Source organism: Ornithorhynchus anatinus, chromosome 7 (assembly GCF_004115215.2).
Source record: "Ornithorhynchus anatinus isolate Pmale09 chromosome 7, mOrnAna1.pri.v4, whole genome shotgun sequence".
Taxonomy (NCBI): Eukaryota; Metazoa; Chordata; class Mammalia; order Monotremata; family Ornithorhynchidae; genus Ornithorhynchus; species Ornithorhynchus anatinus.
This window is the reverse complement of record NC_041734.1, coordinates 14,831,817-14,855,133: the sequence shown is the minus strand read 5'-3', so window position 1 is coordinate 14,855,133 and position 23,317 is coordinate 14,831,817.

Here is a 23,317-nt window from a genome sequence, read left to right as displayed (position 1 = left end):
GGGTTTTGTGTGTGTGTGTGTGTGTGCACGCGTGTGAGTGTGCGTGCGCGCGCGCGTGTGGGTGAACGTATGTGTGGGTATGTTTTGGGGGGTTTTTTGTCAGTATTCTGAATGTTTACATCTGTTTGACATTAGCCATTCAATGCCTTTTTTAGGGCAGTATTACTCCTTCGGTGTAACAGCAAAATGTGAAATCAACCCAGACTTAACATGCATGGTAAATCCAGATTCAGGGTGGAAGTCCTAAACCTGCATGGATCTTTTTCATCAGCATAGAGAAAAGTAAAATCCTCCTTCAGTCCTCTACCAAAGAAAATATTATTCCCACAGGAAAAACTCAGAAAAGGTTCACAAAATCCTCAGAAGGGGGAGCAGTTGATTTTTAAAGGGACTGCTACAATTTAATACTGTGTTATGCTTGCTTTGTTACCTGACTAAATGTGACCGAGTGCAACAAGCATTTTAACAATTTTTTTAGACAGTGTTTTGTTTAGAATTCAGGGATCATGCATTCTTTAATGGTGCTGTTTGTTTTTTATTTGTTTTTTCTACAAAAAGAAAACGTGTTGCCTCCAAAAGTGACTGCTCACAGGACCATAAATGAAATGAAATGTTTGTCTCTCCACCTTTCTCTGTTTTCCCCTCCCTGAAGTAACAATTTGGGCTTCAATATTCAAATATTCTGAAGAAAATAAAAGAAACTGAGTATAAATAATCGTCAGGGTTTTTCTTTTCTCTTGCTTTTGTTTGTGTAGGGTGTTGAGGTATCGCATCTTGGGATATTGCATTGAAAATTCGAATCAGAGAAGGAGAAAAATAGGAGGGGGGAGGTGGGTAAGGTACATAAGAGAAGCAGGGTGGCTCAGTGGAAAGAGCCCTGGCTTGGGAGTCCGAGGTCATGAGTTCGAATCCCACTCTGCCACTTGTCAGCTGTGTGACTGTGGGCAAGTCACTTAACTTCTCTGTGCCTCAGTTTCCTCATCTGTAAAATGGGGATTAACTGTGAGCCTCACGTGGGACAACCTGATTACCCTGTATCTACCCCAGCGCTTAGAACAGTGCTTGGCACATAGTAAGCGCTTAACAAATACCAACATTATTATTATTATTATTATTACATTCCAAACTTGCTAAGTGTCTGCTGTAGAACAGATTTGGATCCAGTTGAAAATAGCGATTGCCATGATGAAAAGAATAAGAAAGCCTATGGAAGGACAAGTTACTGCTACTACCCTGAAATCATTCACCTGTCCAGTCCACACTCAGTTTCCCTCCAGAAATGGGCCCCATTTTATTTGCACAAATTTCTTGTTAGGGCTTCTGCCGGACTGATTAGCAACCGAATCTAAAATCGTACAGGATTTAAAAAGTGTAAATTGTCACTCTTACCAATACTTCCAGCAATCAAAATGCACTTTAGGTAAAGTGTTCTTTCCAAGGTCTCCTGTTGTATAAAGTATTTTTAAAGGGGCATTTGTCGTGACTTGGGGGGGGGATTTAAAATGGATATTAATATAGGATAAGGAGATTTTTCCATAAGATTTATTTGCTCATTTTCGGGGACAAACCATACTTTCCTCAACCAGGAGTAAATGGTTTTCTAAGCCACCAGGTGGCGAAAGAGAACGTTTTTCCATTTGAGACTAGAATTTGGACACAGCATTAAGGTATTTGTGAATATCTACAGACTTCTCATTTTATTTCTTGCCAGTCAGGTTTCCAAGTGCAATGTACTTTTCAGACCTTTCATAACTTCAGCTTTGTACCTAGATTTTTAACTTTCATTGTATTCATTGAAGCAGCGTGGCTCCGTGGAAAGAACCCGGGCTTGAGAGTCAGAGGTCATGGGTTCTAATCCCGGCTCCGCCGCTTGCCAGCTCTGTGACTTTGGGCAAGTCACTTAACTTCTCTGTGCCTCAGTTACCTCATCTGTAAAATGGGGATAAAAACTGTGAGCCTGTGGGACAACCTGATCACCTTGTATCCCCCCAGCGCTTAGAACAGTGCTTTGCACATAGTAAGCACATAACAAATGCCACCATTATTATTATTATTATTATTCAATTTCTTTTCCCTCTTCTAGGTATTCACTTTTCGAACTGTCATTTTATTACTACTGTAGCCTCGATTCTTGACGGGGTGCTCTGGTAGTTTAAAGGATAGCTAAGGCCCGGAAACCACCTACAAGCAGATTCTAGGCATCTGACTGAAGAGCAGTGAAGTGGGGTCAAAGACGACGTGGGGGAATAGGGAAAAGACTGATTGTCTGTGAAGCGCACAAGGTTATGATCAGGTATAAATTGTCATTAATTAGTTATAATTAGTTATGAACTATGGTCGCTAGAATTTCGAAAACACTTTCTGAGGGCTTAAATCCTATCTCATTTATATTCATGATTTTAATCAGGGCATATAGTTGTAACCCCATTTTACACGTTGGTCCGGGTGGGATGGGTGACTTGTTCAAAGGTACCTAGTCTGTGTATCCAGAAATGGAATCAACTCATGACTTCAATTCTAAATTCATTACTCTTGGGACTATTCAGCATCATGCCTCTTTCTACAGCGTTTTGATTATAGAATTCACTTGATCACTTGGAAAAGGTGCCCCTCAAACGTCAAAGTACTTCAGTTATCGTAGGCCACTTGGGAAGACGGCTAGCCTTGAATAATTGAAATCCTACAGGTAACTCAGCCATCCATTCTCACCTCTTTCCCCGGCAAACCTTTCATTTCGACTAGAGTTTCTCATGCGTAGCAAAATGTTTTGGCGTTTTGCCACTTTTCTAGACTGTGACTTCCCAGCCAACTCGAGTGGTGCTCACCTGCACAGCACCATTCTTACAAAAAAAAAAAATCCCAAAGACCCAAGGGGGCAGGGGTGGAGCCTTGTAGTCGGGGAGGCTTCATCTCTGGATGCCTTTCTTTGGGAAGGCTGCCTCGAACCCTCTTCACCCTAGACAACCAGAGCTGCTTGGGTAGAATTCCTGGCCTGGATAACACCTAAACCACCAGAAGATCAAGAGAAGGCTAAAGCTCACTCTTTGGGTCCTCCTCTAGTACCTAAGTTTTAAGTCCCCAAAGGCAGTGATGTCTTGCCTAAAAAGGGATCCGTTTTTGTCATCCCTACAGCCTTCTAGCTTTCAGTGTAATTGTAATGGAATCTTTGAGGAAAAAGAAGGGTGGAGGGAGGTGGCTTTGATGTTTGCTCTGGGGAAAGATGAATCGTAACATATGTCAGATGAAAGAAAGAGGGTTGTTTGCATGAAGCCAAGTCCTCTAGGTCTTCCATGATTGTCCCTCAATTTGGAATTGGGTGCCTTGCCAAGAGTGTAGCAGAGAACAGAAAGGGCGAAATAACTAATTATATGCTCTTGGTATCATTTTTAGAATGGAAATATCTTCTACAAGTCCCTAGCCAGAATTTGAGGAGTGCATTTCCTAGCCCCGAAGGTTGTTGATCCTGTTCCCCCATCACCATTCAGGTAAAGCAGAGTGGTGAAGGAAATTCCATCTCCACTTCTACACAGTCGCATTTGAGGATGTCACGGGGGGCACAGGATCTGGGATTAGATACTACACTTTTTTAGTCTTCCCAGAAATTCATCCTAACCAAAAAGCTAAAAACATCTTTGAAAGCCTCAGCGTCAATCGTGACGATGACAGCGCTGTGAAAGAAGCATGATAATTATCATAAACCATTTGGTAGATTCACAGTAGGCCAGTAGAAGACGGAGTTCATATGCCAGCCTCTGCCCAGATGCCATTTTAAAAGCAACCAAAGATTTTGGGCGATAGTACAGAGGTTGGAAGCTGACCAGTGAACCCTGCTATTTAGGTCACTCATTTTCCCGCAATCCATGGATAGCAAGAAAAATGGGAAATCAAGTCAAGAAGGCCAGTAGGCCCTCTGCGAGACTGGCGAAGAGCACAAATAATGAGATTTAGGGAAACTATATCAACGTACAAGGACTCTCTCTGCCAGCATGACATTCTGCCTGAATGGGTGGGAAATGTGTGGAGAATGAATGGCAGCGGTCCTGGTGAGCCGAGACTAGGGGACTAGAACCAAGAACAGAAGTAATTTAAAGGAGCAGCGAAGCAAGTCGTCAAACGACACCCCCCAGCTGTGGACTCTTGGGAGATTTAATCGTGGAGGGACCAGCCTGACATGTGGCAAGCAAGAATCGGGGGAATCTTTTAGAAAGGACAGGACCCTAAGAGTCTAAATTGAAAACATCATTAGTACGGCAAAGGAGCCTGCCTGTGCCCGGTGTAGAAGCAAATTGAGCGGGATGCAGCCAAACCTCAAGAATGGATAAAATCTCAGTCTCTATGCTCATACCAAAGGTTCCCCATTCCTTGATCATTCTTCTCTCTAACTTCCATACCGCTTTCTAAGGCATTGGGCCAGCAAGGTGTTATAAGGTGTCAAGATTATGCCTTTTTCTTTTCTGTCCCCTTCCTGGTGATTCTGAATGTTTCTGCTGCACCCCAGACCTTATCTTTATTTACTTCAGTTGTATGTTTCCAAACTCCTAGTGAAGTACTCTGCACACAGTAGATACTCAATGCGTTTTCAGATGGCGGTGGACCGGTAATTTAAAAGAATGCTCGACGGTGATTCAGATCTTTCCTGAGTAGTGATTGTTAGACCTGAATCCATTACTGGACAGTTGTCATTTGGTTTATTTTTCCCTGGAAGCATTGCCCTCCACCTTGCTCACTTTGAAGCCTGTCTGCCATTTGGGGGTGGCCTTGGGCATGTCATTTCACTTTTTGGTACTTCATTTTGCACTGTTTAAAATGGGGGTTAAGTACCTTTTTTCTCTCTCTTAGACTGTGACCCCTGTGTGAGCCAAATACTGTGTCTAATCTTATTGTATCCTATCTACCCCAGTGCTTCATATAGTTCTTGGCAATTAATCAATGGTCTTTTTTGAGTGCTGTGTGCAGAGCACTGTACTAAGCACTTATAATAATAATAATGATGATGGTATTTGTTAAGGGCTTATGTGTCAAGCACTATTCTTAGACTGGGGTAGGTACAAGCTTGTCAGAGTGGATGCAGTCCCTAACCCACATGGAGATGACAGTTTTAGTCTGTCACCATTTTACAGATGAGGGTTAGTCTGTCACCATTTTACAGATGAGGTAGCGGGCACAGAGAAGTTAAGTGACTTGCCCAAGCTCACACAGCAGACAAGCTGCAGAGCCAGGATGAGAACCCAGGTTCTTCCGACTCCCAGGCCCTTGCTTTATCGACTAGGCCATGCTGCTTCCCAGCACTTGGGAGAATAGCAGTAAGAATAATTGTGGTATTTAATAATGTTGGTATTTGTTAAGCACTTACTATGTGCAGAGCACTGTTCTAAGCACTGGGGTAGATACAGGGTAATCAGCTTGTCCCACATGAGGCTCACAGTGAATCCCCATTTTACAGATGAGGTAATTGAGGCACCGAGAAGTTAAGTGACTTGCCCTTTCTTAAGCTCCCCTCTGTGTCACACCTGGAGAGTTTCTAGTCCTTTACCTGTCTCGACTACAGGAGGGAGAGTCAGGCAGAGGCCTCTCCATTCCATTCCTAGCTTGTTTGGTGGCTAGCAAGTGGAAGGCAATCTGCTACAAGTCAAAACGTACCTGTGTTGGGCAGCAGCAGCACGGGAGAGAGTCGAGGGCAGAGAAGTTTACCGTGCAGAAGGGGACAATGATTAACCATTTCCAGATTTTTACAAAGAAAACTGTATGGATACACTACCAGAACGATTGCAGTTGGAAGTGGGGTGTTCTGAGAAACGTGTTCATGGTGTCCCTATGGGTCAGAGACGACTCGATGGCATAAGACACTGTGTAAAGCACTTACTATGGGCCAGGCACTATATTAAGCACTTGGATGGGCACAAGCAAATCAGATTGGTCACAATCCTTGTGTCACGTGGGGCTCACAGTCTCAATCCCCATTTTACAGATGAAGTAACTGAGGCACACACAGAGAAGTGAAGTGACTTGCCCAGGGTCACACAGCAGACAAGTGGTGGACCCAGGATTAGAACCCATGATCTTCCAACTCCCAGGCCCATTTTCTATCCACTACACCATGCTGCTTCAGAGTACAGTACAAAAGTAGTGGTAGACATGATTCCTGCTTTCCAGTAGCTTACCACCTTGTAAGTACGTAAATACAATTATCATTATTAGTAGTAGTACGAGTATACTTAGCGCTCTGAGGCCTTCTTAGAATTTACCTTTATCTTCATGATATTTCACCCACCCAAAAGAGCTTAGTGCCATCAGCAAACTTGGGGATTTCACTGCGTACTCCTTCCAGATCAGTCTATAGAGATGTTAAACAAGGCCAGTCTTAATATTGATCCCTGGGGGGGCTCCTACTCCTTTATACTTCAAACCGAAAAGTTGGTGTTTATCCCTGATCTTATCCCTAAGCCAGTTTCCTATAAAATAGAACAGTCCCTCCCATCACACACATACTCAGTTGTTGTTTTTTAAAACCTCAGTGCAGTTCCTGTATCTGGCCAGGACACCGAGAACACCAGGCGTCCCTACCAGCTCATATCCAGGTAAGTCATTTTTATTGATTCTTTTTCCTCAGCTCTCTCCATTCACCCCTCCCTCTTCTAAATGAAGATCCCCATCCCTGTGTCTTTGGGGACCAACTTTTCTGACTTTCCACCTCACCACCAATCAGGGCCAGTCTTCTCCACGCCCTCGTCTCCTCAGGCCCCCAAAACCACGCAACGGTCTCTATCCCAGGCCTGTCCCTGCCACCTAGCAGTTTTGGGCGACCTGGGTAGTGGTGGCTGGAGGAGCAACAGAGCAGCAGGCGCTGTTTGGCATAAAAAAGGAGGTGGGGAAGAGGGACTGTTTGGGAATTTCAAGATGGAGGACTAGTGGGATGGAGCTTGGGTAGATGGAACCACGTACAGGGATGAAAATTTCATTCATTCATTCAATAGTATTTATTGAGTGCTTATTATGTGCAGAGCACTGTACTAAGAACTTGGAATGTACAATTTGGCCACAGTTAGAGACAATCCCTGCCCAGTGACGGGCTCAATTTAAAGGAACGGGTTGGGAGGGGGCAAATGGGAACAAGGGGCTGCAGAGAGGTAAAAGGAAAAAAAGGAATTTAAATGATTTGCCTGATCAGCAACTGGCCATCAATAGATTTCTAGTGTCCTGACCCAGTGACAGCTGGTGACTTGACACCACCCTGATAAGTAGTTTGGGCGTGCTGCTGTGTGAGGGAGCGAGACTGTCACAGCTAGCCCCTCTTGCAACCCCGGGGACCACCCATGCTTTTTTGCATAAATTCTGTTGCCTTCTCTGTGGGAGACTTCGGCCTGCGTAGCGGGGCCGGAACGCATTCGGCAGGCTTGCCTAGTTCCCGTCATGGTAGGAAACACATAAAAGAAGTGCACTAATGCCCCCTGCCATCTAGAGGAGGAGAAGCTGGTGATGAGCAAACATCAATTCTCTATCCTACCACATGAGGTGGGAACAAGCCCTATGCATGGGACACTAAAGGGAAACCTTTAAGAAGCCATTGCTGTCATTAAAGCCTGTACTTAGGTGAGCCGTGAAGACTATTTCCTTTGAATAGATTCCGCTTACTGTGGAAATGCTCTTTAGCACTCGCCTGGACCAAGCATACCTGTTTAATAATAATTTAAGGCATTTGGGAAGTACTTACTGAGAATCAAGCTTTTTTCTAAATGGTACTTGTTCAGCGCTTACAATGTGCCAACCAGTGTTCTAAGCACTGGGTAGGTACAAGTTAATCATGTTGGTCACAGTCCCTGTGCCCATGGGGCTCACGCTCTTAATCCCCATGTTACAGATGAATTAACCATTCCCTCCTCCTCCATACCTTATCTCACCTTGGCTTCACGGACTCCGTCCTCTCCCGGTTCTCCTCTTATCTCTCTGGCCGGTCATTCGCGGTCTCCTTCGCAGGCGCCTCCTCGCCCTCCCATCCTTTAACTGTTGGAGTTCCTCAAGGGTCAGTTCTTGGCCCTCTTCTGTTCTCCATTTACACTCACTCCCTTGGTGAACTCATTCGCTCTCACGGCTTTGACTACCATCTCTACGCAGATGACACGCAGATCTACATCTCCGCCCCTGTCCTCTCCACCCCCTTCAGGCTCGCATCTCCTCCTGCCTCCAGGATGTCTCCACCTGGATGTCGGCCTGCCACCTAAAACTCAACATGAGCAAGACTGAGCTCCTCATCTTCCCACCCGAGCCTGGTCCTCTCCCAGACTTCTCTATCACCGTGGATGGTACGACCATCCTTCCCGTCTCTCGGGCCCGCAATCTCGGTGTCATTCTTGACTCGTCTCTCTCGTTCACCCCACACATCCTATCCGTTACCGAGACCTGCCGGTTTCACCTTTACAATATCGTCAAGATCCTCCCTTTCCACCCAAACGGCTACCTTACTGCTACGGGCTCTCATTATATCCCGGCTAGACTACTGTGTCAGCCTTCTCTCTGACCTCCCTTCCTCCTCTCTCGCCCCGCTCCAGTCTATACTTCACTCTGCTTCCCGGCTCATCTTCCTGCAGAAACGATCTGGGCATGTCACTCCCCTTCTTAAACACCTCCAGTGGTTGCCTATCAACCTCCGCTCCAAACAAAAACTCCTCACTCTAGGCTTCAAGGCTCACCTTGCCCCCTCCTACCTCTCCTCCCTTCTCTCTTTCTACCGCCCATCCCGCACGCTCCGCTCCTCTGCCGCCCACCACCTCACCGTCCCTTGGTCTCGCCTATCCCGCCGTCGACCCCTGGGCCACGTCCTCCCGTGGTCCTGGAACGCCCTCCCTCCTCACCTCTGCCAAACTAATTCTCTTCCCCTCTTCAAAACCCTACTTAAAACTCACCTCCTCCAAGAGGCCTTCCCAGACTGAGCTCCCCTTCTCCCTCTACTCCCTCTACCGCCCCCCCTTCACCTCTCCGCAGCTAAACCCTCTTTTCCCCCATTTCCCTCTGCTCCTCCCCCTCTCCCCATCCCCTCAGCACTGTACTCGTCTGCTCAACTGTATATATTTTCATTACCCTATTTATTTTGTTAATGAAATGTACATCGCCTCGATTCTGTTTAGTTGCCATTGTTTTTTCGAGATGTTCTTCCCCTCGACTCTATTTATTGCCATCGTTCTTGTCTGTCAGTCTCCCCCGATTAGACTGTAAGCCCATCAAACGGCAGGGACTGTCTCTATCTGTTGCCGACTTATTCATTCCAAGTGCTTAGTACAGTGCTCTGCACATAGTAAGCACTCAATAAATACTATTGAATGAATTAATTAATTGAGTCTCAGAGAAAGTAAGTGACTTGCCCAAGGTCACCCAGCAGACATGTGGCAGAGCCAGGATTAGAACCCTGGGGTAAGTGCAAAAAAACCAGGCCTGACAAAGTCTCTGTCCCATATGAGGCTCACAGCCTAAGTAGGAGACGGTAGGTCTTGAATCTTCATTTTATTGATGAGGAAACTGAGGTATGGAGAAGTGAATTGACTTTTCAGAGTTAACAGAAAAGCACATGGCGGGGCTAGGATTAGAGTCTAGGTCCTCTAATTCCCAGGCCCCTGCTCTTTCCCTTAAACCACACCACTTCTCATACATTCACACACAGCCCTTGGCCACACAAAGACACGCCCCACTCACAAGTGGAGTCACCCAACTATAGTCTCACTCTCCTCTTAGTCATACACAGGCACAGTCCCAACAGTCCCAAGCTTCTGATACAAGCAAGCACACTAACCATATCTCCCAACCCCTTTTCACACTCATGCACTCACCATCTTCAATATATATGAGCATGAACACGAAGTCTCTACCATTGTCTTTCACAAACACATACACAGTCTCACCCACTGCCATTCGCTGAAACACACAAAAGCTCTCATTCAGTCACACAGAAATTAATTGTCATATTTATTGAGCATTTACTATGTACAAAGCACTGTACTAAGTGCTTAGTCTCACCCACTGCCTCACACACACTTCCACTAACACACACAGTCTCATATGCACGCACACATTCACAGGCACCCCAGATACCCCTTCACCCCCACATCTTCCCCACAACATATATGTTGCTGGAAGTCTAGATTGCCAAGTCTAGTGCACCCTCACCAAAATCAAGAGTTGTTTAGGCCAGAGGAAGGGGGCTCTGGCTTTACTGAAATCCTCTTGTCTAGAGCCTTGAACACTGCTTGTCTTCCCCCAAACTGCCCCCTCTCACTCTGCCCGCTCAGGAAACTCTAGAGAAATATGGAGTCCAAGGTGTTTTGGCAACTTTCCCGGACGCAGCTCAGTGGGGGATACCAAGCTAGACAGGTGGGTTATCGGGTTTGTCCCAGTGCCCAGATGCCTGGGTCCTATTTGCCTGGATAGTTCAGGTAGAAGGGTTTTAAGGCCTGCAATGCCTGATTGGCCCCAGTGGGTATTCTCTTAGTCCTTAATTAAGCAGCATGGTATAGTGGATAGAGCACGGGTCTGGGGGTCAGAAGGTCGTGGGTTCTAATCCCAGCTCTGCCACTTATCTGCTGTATGTCCTTGGACAGGTCACTTTATTTCTCTTGACCTCAGTTATCTGGAAAATGGGCATTGAGACTGAGAGCCACATGTGGGACAGGGACTGTGTCCAAACTTATTTGCTTGTGTCCTGTGCCTGTGCTCTATCCACTATGCCATTTGGGTGCTGTGCTGTGCTAGGCTGCAATTAGGCCTCAACAAAAGCAGAAAGGGCCCTTGCTCTTGTGGAGTTTACCTTCCAAGAAAGCTGATCTCTCTCTCTCTCTCTCTCTCTCTCTCTCTCTCTCTCTCTGTCTCTCCCCATCTCATTAATTTATGTACATCATAATTAAGACTAAGCATTAAACCTAGAGCTTTCAGAAGTGTGTTAACTGGAATTTTAACAATTCCTGTCACACGCTGACAAGAAGCATTTTGGACAGCTTCGAGGCTATCCACCATCTGGCTCCACCTTACCCACCTACTCTTTTTACTTGCTATTCTCCAACTTGCAGTCTCTCCTCCCATTCTAACTTTCCCTAAATGTTTTTTTGTGGTTAGAAATTGTGCTTTCCTTAAAGAGTTGCTCACCTTGACAGTCTATCCCTGAGGGAACCTTTTCATCAGATGTATTAGTTTACATCAGGACCAAAGGCCCCCGTCACTGTTCAATGTCTGTGTGGCCACACCAGGGCCTGGAGGGCCACACCAGGGACCAAGGCCGCCTTAAAACCATCTCTAGTGTGTGGCTATTTTTCAGAGTTGGGAGCCAGATAAACAGTCAATTACTTTCCCCTGAAAATTCCATTCAGCAGAGACATGCCACTAAATACGCAATTTTCACGGACGGCACAGGGAAGGAAAAAACTGCTGTTCTCTGTCGTAACTTCATCTTGCTCCATTTGGGGAGTTGCTGTTAGCCAAATAAAAACCTCCACTGTCTGGTCGCTCTGTGGGCAAGGAGCACTATTTCTTAGAGGAGGCGGTTTTCCTTTCTCCCCCTAATGATAAACTCTCCTTTAAATGGAGAGTGGATGAGCACCAGGCCTGATTGAGCTGGAGCAAAAGGAGGCACAGATGGTCTGTCCAGCTTTGCTTTTAGGATTGAAGCTTCTTGCCCAGTATGAATCACTAGAGTAGGCAAGCCAGCATCTGTGCAGTTCATTGTTGGGTTTCATGGAAACCAGCAAAGTAACTCTTGGTAGGGAGAGATTGGGCCCTCCTGGTAGCCAACAAAGCCCCTCAACAAACCTTCCATGATAGTAGGGGTCAAAGTTGCTTTATTAGATAAGAACTGCTTGCCTCAGGAAAACATTAGACAGCTGCTCTGAGGGTGGCTGGGAGCAGCAATTCAAACCGAAGGCAGCGGTTAGGAAAGGACACAAGTTTTGTGGCTGCACAGAAAATCTTACCTGTGAGCGGTTGTGCACTGCAAGTATCTTTCCTAGGCTGAGAGGCTGGTCATACCTTACCTCTGACCTCACCTCTCTGAGTGGAAAGCCACATGTCGAGGCCCACCCATTGTGGCCGCGAAAGTGCCCCAATTGCTGGGGGAGAGATTCTGGATGAACGCTGGCCCTCGTGCTCCTCAGGATAACTGGACTCGGTAATGCCGTCAACCAGACTCTTTTACTCTCAGTGGGTGGCCCTCAGAGGAACACTTAGAGAAGCATTGTGGCATAGTAGTTAGAATAAGGGCCTGGAAGTCAGAAGAACCTGGGTTATAATCCCTACTCCACCATTTGTTGGCTGTGTGACCTGGCTCTGGGCCTCAGTTACCTCATCTTTAAAATGGAGATCATTATTAGTGATGATAATGGTAATAATAATTGTGGTATTTAAGTGCGTACTATGTGCCAGACAGTGTACTAAGCGTGGGGGTAGATACAAGGAAATCAGGTTGGACACAGTCCCTGTCCCACATGGGGCCCACACTAAGGACTGCACATAGTAAGCGCTTAACAAATACTATTTTTTTTAAAAAAAGTTCACTCTTAGGAGGGAGAAGACTACAGGGCCTGGCCTGAGGTCATCGCAAAGATTCCTGCCCTGGATAAATCTCTGAGGGGTCCTAGAGCCTTTGCGAAGTTAGCGATTGGTAGCGAATACAGGCTGGGGTGAGTCTTCTTTGTGTAGGTGCAGCGATTAAAAGGGAAGAAGAGACCAAAGCCTCTTGATAAAGATACTCTGTTTAAAATCGGCCAGTTGAAGAAATGGATGGATATCACTGTCATCTCAGTAGTTCCCAGGATGCATCGCTGACCCCTCAGGGACCTCCTACATGAGAACCAGTCTCACTATCTGCAACTTTATCGACGGCTCCAAGTCAACCCTGAGGGATGCTGCATCCAGTATCTTTATTGATGGCCTGGGTCAAGGAATCGAGAGCTGGCTCATCAAATCGGTAGACGCTACTAAATCAGGATGGGGTTTGACGACACTTTGCAAGGCCAAAGTAGAATTTGAAGTGACTTAAGCCAATGGGAGAAAATGGTCCCACTTATGTGTAAGAGAGGGCCCTTTGGGGTAGACGCGAGAGAAGCCTGGCTAGGATCCAAGAAGGATTTGGGGTTCATAGCTACCCACCAGTCAAAACTAGAATCAGCAGTGTCATGCCATTTCTAAAAGTCTCAGCACTGAAGTGCGTTAACATGATTGTGGCCTGCAGACAGTGACCAATAACCCTGCCACTAAATTTGGCAAAAAAGGTGAAAGGAATGGAAGTTAAATCCTATGAGAAAAGATGCAATTAAATTGGGGTATTTAAGCTGGAGAAGAGCAGGTTAAGGGGCTCGACTTTAAAATACGCTCAAACATATGAAAGTCTTTTATGGGGAGAAAACCCAATTTTTCTCCTTTTTCTCTGAGGATCAAGCAAGGAGAATTGGGTGTAAGGTTGGGGTGATTTGGATTGGATGCAAGGAAGGACTTTGTGGTTTTCAGGGTGATAAAACACTAGGATGGGCCACCAAGGGATGTTGTTGTGTCATCATGCCTGGAAGTGTTGAAAGAAAGAATAGAAACAGACTGTCCTCAGTGGTGTAATTATTCTGTTGCCTGAAGGAGGAAGGCCAAGGCAAACTCATGGCTAATAGAGCTGCACTGGGTTATTAGAGAGAAAATTAGTGATGATAGAGAAATAGGGTGATGGTTACACTCTTCATATCCTTTTTTATGGTATTTAATCGCTTACTTTGTATCAAGCATCATTCCAAGCACCGGGATAGATATAAATCAATCAGGTAGGACAGAGTCTATGCTCCACATGAGGCTCATGGTCTAAGTAGGAGGGAGAACAGGTAGTGAATTCCCATATATCCTTCTTTATTGTGGAGAGGCACGATCAGAGACAGAGTCCTACCTGGAGGCAGCAAACTTTTGTCTCCTTTTCTTCCAACTCAATCATTCTATGATTCTAAAAGGTTGTCAGGTGACCATGAAACGGGGTTCAATGGGCTTGCTAAACTCTTATTTATCTCTTTCATTTTCAAATGTGATTATCTTTATAATGTGACTCTGGCCATGTCTGAAGGGGGCAGAACTAATATGAGGTCATAATGTTATGAATTCTTCCTGGGTTTAAATAGTGCTACAGACATCGAATGCATTACCTTCTTAACGTGGCGGGGGGATGTGTTACTAGAACTGTTGCCTACGATAACCCAAGCATCTCTTCTGCAATATGTCCTTTCTGATGTCATTGTGCTATACTGAGTGCCTGGCAAAATGCATGCGATGTCATGCATGTCTCATGTGAGGTGTATCAGTGACCACCTTCTAATCCCTCTGAGTGGGCTGAAGCCACTACACTGGACTGTCTTATCGGCCACATTGGTTTCATTTGTAAATCAAAATAGAGAAAATCCTTGTTTGTAAGGAAAAGGTAACCTAACTACATTTTGCAAGTCAATAAATAATCATCTGACAAGCAACTATTTTAGTTGTGGAAATGGAGCAAGACATTTTAAAATGGGGAAAAAATGGCAAACTAAAGGCTCATTTGAAAATAAAGATTTGCCTATGACCTGTCTTAGTTTTTCAAAAAGATTTATTCCCTGGGAGCCATGCTGCATTTTGCTTCTAACAGAACTAGTCAAATGGATAAGTTGCCTGTCAAAAGGCATTAAAATGACAAGAAGCAGTGTAATATAGCAAGGCAATCAGAGTAATTTGCTGCACATTAGCGTGTTTTTGGTCGTTTGCTTTACAAAAGTCTGCTGCCACCTAGTGGCAGCCCAGTATACACCGCGTGTTCTTGGGACCCAGGGAACCGATAAAACTGCTTTTGAATGGTCAGAAAAGTGTGGCTTTCCGCTTGCAACCCTCAGAGTTAGGCCAAGCGAACATGAGAGGTGTCATTTTTCTGCCTGCCTCACTCAGAGTTTGGCCAACTGAACATCAGGGGCATGACCTTCCGTTTGCCTCACTCAAGGAGTTTGGCCGATAGGGCGACCAAAGTGTCCGACTAAAAGTCGAGGTGCACGAGAAGAAAGTTTGGCCAACTGAACATCAGAGGTGTGACCTTCTGTTTGCCTCACTCGAGGAGTTTGGCCAGTCGAGCGACCAGAGCGTCCGACTAAAAGTTGAGGAGAATGAGAAGAGGTAACTCTACTTTTTGACTTTCAGGCTTTAGCTTTGTAGGAGCCAGGCCAGGGCTGGAAGGGGTGTTGTATTTTCGAATTACGTTGGTCTTAGTGGCTGGAGCCAAAGGCTCCAGGAAGGATGGAGAGTACTTATTGAGCACTCACTTGTGCGTTGTCCTGTGCTATGTGCTTGGGAAGTGCAGAACAAAAAAGTGACACATTTCCGGCTCACAGGGATCTTATCAACCAATCAGTTGTATTTTTGAGTGCTTACTGTGTGCAGAGCACTGTACTAAGTACTTGGGAGAGTGTGATATAACAATATTTAGAGTTGGCAGATGTTCCCTACCCACAACTCTAACTGGGGAAACCAACATAAAATGTGTGATAAGAATGAGTCCATGGTGCTGCTCAAATCACTGTCACCGGTTCTTTCATTCCTGAAGTTTCGCTGCTGGACGGAAGTTTGTCTAGCGTTTAGAGCTGGAGAGTCCATTGAGAGCCTCATCGTTGCTAATCTTGTTGGGCCATTTAATTTGGAAGTATGGTTTGTGTATAACGTTGAAACTGCTGAAGAAGCAGGATGTGCTTTCTGTAGAGAAACAGCATGACTCAGTGGAAAGAGCTCGGGCTTGGGACTCAGAGGTCAGGGTTTCAAATCCCGGATTTGCCACTTGTCAGCTGTGTGACTGTGGGCAAGTCACTTAACTTCTCTGGGCCTCAGTTACCTCATCTGTAAAATGGGGATTAACTGTGAGCCTCACGTGGGACAACCCGATTACCCTGTATCTACCCCAGCGCTTAGAACAGTGCTCTGCACATAGTAAGCGCTTAACAAGTACCAACATTATTAATAGATCCGGGTCTCACAGCCTGAAGAGAGTTGGACACTACTATAGCTTTATAGACCTCTAGCTTAGCGTGAAGCTCAGAGCCTTGAGGTTGCCAAACTCTGCCAGTCTTTCAAAGCCCATGCTGGCCATTTGATAGTCTTTTTCATTTCTTTGTGTATCACTGGAAAGTGACTGCTTGGAGGGCAGATATCAGTGATGGCATTAAGTTCTGTGTTGCTGAGGAAAAGTTTTGTGGGTACTGTTTCCTGGGTGTAGACTGTTAAATTCCCTTGCTTTCCTTCAGGCTTGTTGACCATCCATTGTATTGTGTAATATCTGCAAAGCAGTCCATGACCATCTGTTCACCTTCTTGCGAACCTTCTGTAGTTCAAGAGCACAAAGAGTGTGCAGAGTCTTTTTTTGTTTAATGGTATTTGTTAAATGCTTACTATGTTCTAGATACCGCACTAAGTGTTGGGGTGGATACAGAATAATAAGGTTTGACACAATCCGTGTCCTGCATAGGGCTCATGGTCTCTGTCCCCGTTTTACAGGTGAGGTAACTGAAATACAGAGAAGTTGAGTTGCCCAAGGTCTCACAGCAGACAAGTGGTGGAGCTGTGTGTAGAGCCCAGGTCCTTTCCACTAGGCCATGCTGCTTCTCTTATTCTTCTTTTCTTACTCTCTGAAAGACTTTTGATGATAATCAAACCTATTGATCTGGAAGTTTCCTGGTAAATTGAATGTGTATTGGGACCCCCAGAAAAGCTAGGGCTTTTCTGTTGTCAGTCAGTCAATTGTACATATTGAGCACTTTACTGTGTGCAGAGCACCGTACTAATCACTTAGGAGAGTACAATATTACAGACACATTCCCGAATGCAAAATCTTCAAACACTTAGAGAAGATACTTCCAAATGAATTTAATCAGTCCTCAAACTGATGGGTGCTTTAGGGATGTGGGGAAAACAAAAGGCTCAAATACCCTGCTGCTTTTCTTTGCCTAATCAAGAGCCGATCTGCTCTTGTCTAGATAACTATCTTCTCCTACTCCTCCTCTCCTCCACCCAACAACACAACAGTGACGGAAATGCAGTGTGAGGAGCTAAGGGTCCCAGTTGTCTGTATAGTCAGTCATATTTATTGAGTGCTTACTGTTTGCAGAATATGTACTAAATGCTTGGGGGAGTACAATATGATAGAGTTGGTAGAAACATTCCCTGCCCACAGTGAACTTACTGTCTAGAGAGGGAGACAGACAATAATGTAAATATATAAATTATGGATATATGCCTAAGTGCTGTGGGACTGAAGGAGGGGTGACTTAAGATGCAAATCCAAGTGCAAGGGCAAAGTAGAGGGGACAAGGAAGAGTGAAGGAAGACAAAAAAAGAGCCTAGTCAGGGAAGGCTTCTTGGAAGAGATGCACTTTCTGTAAGTCTTTGAAGGTTAAGAAAAGGGAGGGAGTTGCAGGCCAGAGGAAGGACGTGGGTGAGAAGTAGGTGTCAAGGAAGACAAGATCAAGGTACAGTAGGTAGGTTGGCATTAAAGCAGTGAAGTCATTCACTCAATTGTATTTATCTATCACTTGCTCTGTTCAGAGCAAGGCTGTAGTGGGTAGGGAGCATATGGCCAGCACAGAATTTAGGTACCTTCTTGCATTCCCATGCGAGATGTCCTGAAAGCGGACAGAACACCAGCCTTAGAGGGGTGATCTTTAGATCAAGAGCATGGGCTTGGAAGTCAGAGGACCTGGTTCTAATCCTGGCTCTGCCACTGTGGGCTATGTGACCTTAGGCAAGTAACTTAGTACAGTGCTGGCACATAGCAAGCCCTTCACAAATGCCATGATCATTATTAACTTATCTGTGCCTCAGTGATCTCAACTGTACAATGGGGATTAAGATTATCATCCCCTTATGGGACAGGGACTGTGTCCAACCTGATTATCTGGTAGCTAGCCCAGAACTTAGTATAGGGCCTAGCACATAGTAAGTGCTTTACAAATACCATCACCCCTACCCTTCCTTCTTCATTGCTATTGTTTCTGTCTGTCTATCCCGATTAGATTGTAAACCCGTCAATGGGCAGGGACTGTCTCTATCTGTTGCCAATTTGTACATTCCAAGCGCTTAATGCAGTGCTCTGCACATAGTAAGTGCTCAATAAATACTATTGAATGAATGAATTCCTCCCTCCCCCCACCCCAAAAAAGCACAGATTCAATAGAGTAGGTTGTTTTTCAAGTGGGAAAGGGTGGAGCAAAGACTTCCCAGTATGGTAGCTGACCCTTTAGAGAAGAAATGGGAAGATCGGTGGAACCAAGTCAATATGCAAACTGATGCTAGAAACTGTCCTCCATCTAGATTGTCTTTTTCCTGTGCTCCTAGCCTCTGTCTATCTCCATTCAGCTCTGTTTAATCTGCTGCTTTCCATCTAAGCCTCTTTGTGAATGGTAAGAAACCCCATCTTTGTGCAAGTTAACATTTGGTCTATGAATTTTTCATGTTAGTAATATTTCTATTCCTGTAGCATTTCCACTCAAGGGTGCTTCACTTGAAAAGTAAATGATTTGCTGAATCCATCTTACTGTTAAAACTGAAGTCCTGGGTCACTTGATTTATTTTTCATTTTATTACTAGTTCTCATGCTGAATCAACCAGCTTTGTTCGGTCACTTGTCTCTTAAAATAGAGCCCAACATTTTTCATTTCTTGTCATAAGTGTCCCATCACTCGGCAGGCACAATTCGCTCCAGATTCGACCGAAGCATTTTTGCAAGGGAGTTCTCTTAGATTGGAGTTGGGAAAATAAGGATGGGATAAGAAGAGTGTATTTATTCTCCCACAGAACTATTTGCATGTGGAAATATGTTTTGGATGTTGTTGTTTCGGGTTGTTTTTATCAAACTGTTTGAGCAGAAACTACAGGAAGAACACGCAACCAAGAAGTAAGTTTGAAAACAGAGTCACCCATAATTGGAGATATACTCATTAGCTTGGCAAGATCATCTTTTCTTGTACCAGCAGTAGTGTAACTATGATTGGAAGAGCAATCACTAATTCACATTTCTCCTTTTTTCCCATTCCTGCCGCACCCACCTGGGAGGAGGAGTGTCATAGTTGAAAGAGAAATGTGATATTGCACAGCTATCAATCAGTCAATCAGTGGTTTTTGTTGACCGCTTACCATGTGCGGAGCACCATGCTAAGCACTTGGGAGAGTACAATACAGTGGAGTTGGTAGACGGGTTCCCTGCTCACAATGAGTTTACAGTCTAGCTAGGCTTGAAAATGCAGTCTGGAATGACTGCAGGCAGAGGGATTTGTGAGACACCCAAGACTCTTGCTCCTGCCATGGGACAGAAGACCTGAATAGAGTACACTCATCGTAAGTGGTATTTTCTGAGCTCCTCCTGATTGCGATGCCCTGTACTAAGCACATGAGAGAGGACTGCAGAAACAAGACATGTGACTGTTATCCTCCAGGATTTTACAAAATAATGGGGCGGACAGACCAAATTTTTAACAATTAGTGGAAGTAGGAGAGAGAACAGGGATATAGCGGGAAACAGTACAAATGTATAATGTTGGAAATAACTGTATGTGTACAAATAAAATATGCATAAGTGAGGGTGGGAATGAAATGGGCCTGGGGTGTTGGGAATCAATCCAGGAGGGCTTCCCAGAGGAGGTGCAGGTTTGGGGAGGGCTTTGAAGATGGGGAGAGCCATGGTCTGGTGGATTTGGGTTGGGTGTGATTACCCAACTCACATCCTGGGGACTGGGGAAACTGAGGGGGCAGAGGCAAGTGAATCAAGAATGAGGTAAAGTTAGAAGGGGATTTGGAGAGTAATAGAGGAAGAGAGCTGGTAAATAAGAGGGTGGTGAGGTTTGAAGCCAAAGTGGGACTGAATAGAGAAATGGGGATTTTCCATTATTTGGCTCTTCATAATAACAAGCATTTACTGATCACCTACTACACACAGTACAGTAGACCAGATACTCAAGAGCATACAATAAAAGTAGGAGCGATGTTATTCATCTTTTGGGTGACATTGAGCCCGAGGTCTTAGACCCTCTGCCCCCACCCTTCAGAATATGCTTCTCAGAGCACTTATACTACATTTGTCTCTGTTGGATTTCCCTCCATGGACTTCAGGTGAGCCCTGTGACTGCCCATTGTGGATAAATAGGCTTCAAGCCTCGGGACCAGGACAGCACTGTTGAAAGTAAGAGCACCAGATGGAGGTGCTACTACTGCTATTAATAATTACAAACACTGTTCCAAGAACTGAGGTAGATACAAGTTAATCAGGTTGAACACAGTCCCTGAACCAGATTGGGCTCACACTCTTAAACCCCAGGTTTTACAGATGAGGTAACGGAGGCACAGAGAAGTTAAGTGACTTGCCCAGATTGACACAGAAGAGAAGTGGTGGATCTGGGATTAGAACCCATAACCTTCTGACTCCCAGACTTCTGCTTTATCCACTCTACCACACTGCTGCTGCTGCTGCTTGGGGCCACTTCCCAGCATGGAAGATGCCCGTGAGTGAATGGAAGAGGTCCCCACTGTAATCTCAATCCCTAGAGAGGCTGGGATCGCCACTCTTAGGGCCGGGAGATGCTGTGGTCCCAAGGCAGCAAAGCTCTCGGTTCCTTCCCTGGGTGGGGCGTCTACTGGTTGGACCTCGGAGCCGGGGGGACAGGTCTTCATTGGAGATTGGTGAGCTTCTTAAGAGCGGTGATGTCCTGCATATGGAACTCGGGATGGGAGGGGGAAAGTTACAGGTGGGCCAGAGCGGCCGGTGACTTCCGCTAACCTGCATCCCCAGATAAAAGCAGGCGAGCTGAGTCACACTCGTCAATCTCATCCTGGACCAGAAAGGCAAAGTCTTGAGTTTAATTTAGATGAAGTATTAGTCGGTATGGATCCCAGTTTTGAAGTAGTCACATTAATGAGGAAATTTCGTTGTGGCTCTATTTCCCTTCCTCCCTATGAAATAGTACAGGCAGGCCAACTGAAAAGGAAGAAAATCAATATTGTGACTGCTAGTTTTAGATTTGCATCTGACAGGCATGTGATGGCAGTAAAGTCTGGGCACTCTGGACACCTTAGGACCTAGAAGAGCTCTTAAGCATTTGGGATGCCAGCAGTGAATTTCTAATTTTGAGTAAAAATGGGTATTCCTCAGTCGACGATATTTCCGAAGCCTCTCCTCTCTCATTGCAATTCTGGTTCTTGGGAATTTGTGCCTCAGCATGCGGTTCATTATTGAAAAAGCCTGCAGCCTGTTTAGCAATATTGCTTAGTCACAGGGTTCGCCTGAAGTGCATGGATAAAATTCAATAAACAGCTACAAGGTAAGTGCACTTTGCGACAAACAGTATTGGGAGGGGAGGGGGAACTGAGGGAGAATAGGCACAAGTCCAGAAGAAAAAAGCCTTGGAGTCGTAATTTATTAACAATCAAGATGAATAGGGATCAGCAGTGTTGAGTCTATTGAAAAACGCCCACATGGTTCAGGCAGTCCTCGGACTTATAACACTCTTTGTTCTGGGAAAACAGTGTCTTACGTCGAGACGTCATGTGTCGGAACCATTTTTCTAATATTTATAATATTGTTCAGTTAATAGGTGCCATTGATTGATTAGAACAGTGTTATGAAGAGGGGATTGGTTCCTGAACCTAGGTTGGATAATACCCTAATTTTAATCAAACTAACCCAGAATTCTATACTCACTTAATTGTAGATGACTAATCTAACTACAGTAATGCATTTAGATTGAGTCAGGGAGGTTGCCCGGTAGGGTAGCCAACTTTTACTTCATTGGCAGTAAAAGGGTCTTGTCCACCCTTTCTGGCCATCAGGTTACCCCTCCTATCTACCAACTTCTTCAGCTTCTCCTGCTCTAAATGTTCTCCCCATCTTCTCCCACCTTGTGGTTTCGTAGTTTTGTAATTTTTTCTCTCCAATTCCCTGAAGTTCCCATTAAGTTCACCCCCCGCCCCCACCTCTGCTGTCTGCATTCCCAGTACTAATACCTTAAAGGGGGCTAGAGCTGTAATACCCAAACAGATGTCTTATAGAGCTTGAACAGGGAGTACATTTGTAAGTGATGAAAGTGCTAATGTAAGTCATCATTTGAAATGTCTTAGGTTGAGGACTGCCTCTAATGAAGCTTTTCAGTCAACAATATTAATGAATGAGCACTGGCCTAAGGATTTGGCAGAGTACTTTAGAGTTTGTAGATCTGGGCCCCATGCTCAAGGAGTTTACAGTCTAAAAGGGAGACAGGTAATTTACAGGTAGGAGGAAGAAGGAAAAATGAATTAGTGCATGAGCAATAGGTATGTAAGATATGTGCATAAGTGCTATAGGAGGTCAAGAATACACAAACGTGTCAGGAGCAGAGAAATGCAGAAATGGCATTTAGGGAGAAAAATATGCGATGTAGGGAATAAAATTAATCGGGGAAGGCCTCTTGAAGAAAGTATGATTTTAGGAGGGGTTTCAGATTAGGAGAGAAGCATCATGGCCTAATGGAAAGAGCACAGGCCTGGGAGTCAGAGGACCTGGCTTGTAATCCTGGCCCTGCCACTTGTATGCTGTGTGACTTTAGGAAAGTCACTTACTTTCTCTGTGCCTGAGTTTCCTCATCTGTAATGTGGGGATTAAGACTGTGAGCCCCTTGTGGGACAGGGACTGTGTCCAAGCTGATTATCTTGTATCTACCCCAGTGCTTAGTACGGTGCCCGGCACATCGAAACGCTTACCAAACATTATTAAAAAAGTTGTGATCTGTTAGATTTGAAAGGGGAGGATGATCCAGCACGGGGAAGGACTTGGGCAAGAGGTTATTGAAGGGAGATCACAGTACATTGAATAGGTTAGCATGAGAGGAAGGAAGAGTGTGAGCTGCAACATGAAGGGAGAAGAGAGAAGATAAGTAGAAGAGAGCGAGCTGATCAAGTGCCTCGAAACCAATGGTTAGGAGTTCCTGCTTGATCCAGAGAGAGATGAGTAACCATTGGAGATTTTTGAGGAATGAGGAGGCATGTGCAAAATTATATTTTAGAGAAGTGGTCTGGGTAGCAGAGTGACATATGGATTGGAGAGGAACAAGACTGGAGGCCAGAAAACCAGTGAGGAAGCTGGTGCTGTATTCATTCAAGTCAGGAAATGGGGCACCTGGCCAGTGTGGTGGGCATTTGGTTGGAGAGGAAGGGGCCAAATCTGGGAACGTATGAGTTGGAAAGCAGTCCTCTGTGGTCATTTGTGTAAATCAGATCTCTATTGTGTCTAGTTTGGGACCTCACACTTGAAAGTGGATTTAGGGGGGAGCTGGAGAGGCTCCTGAGA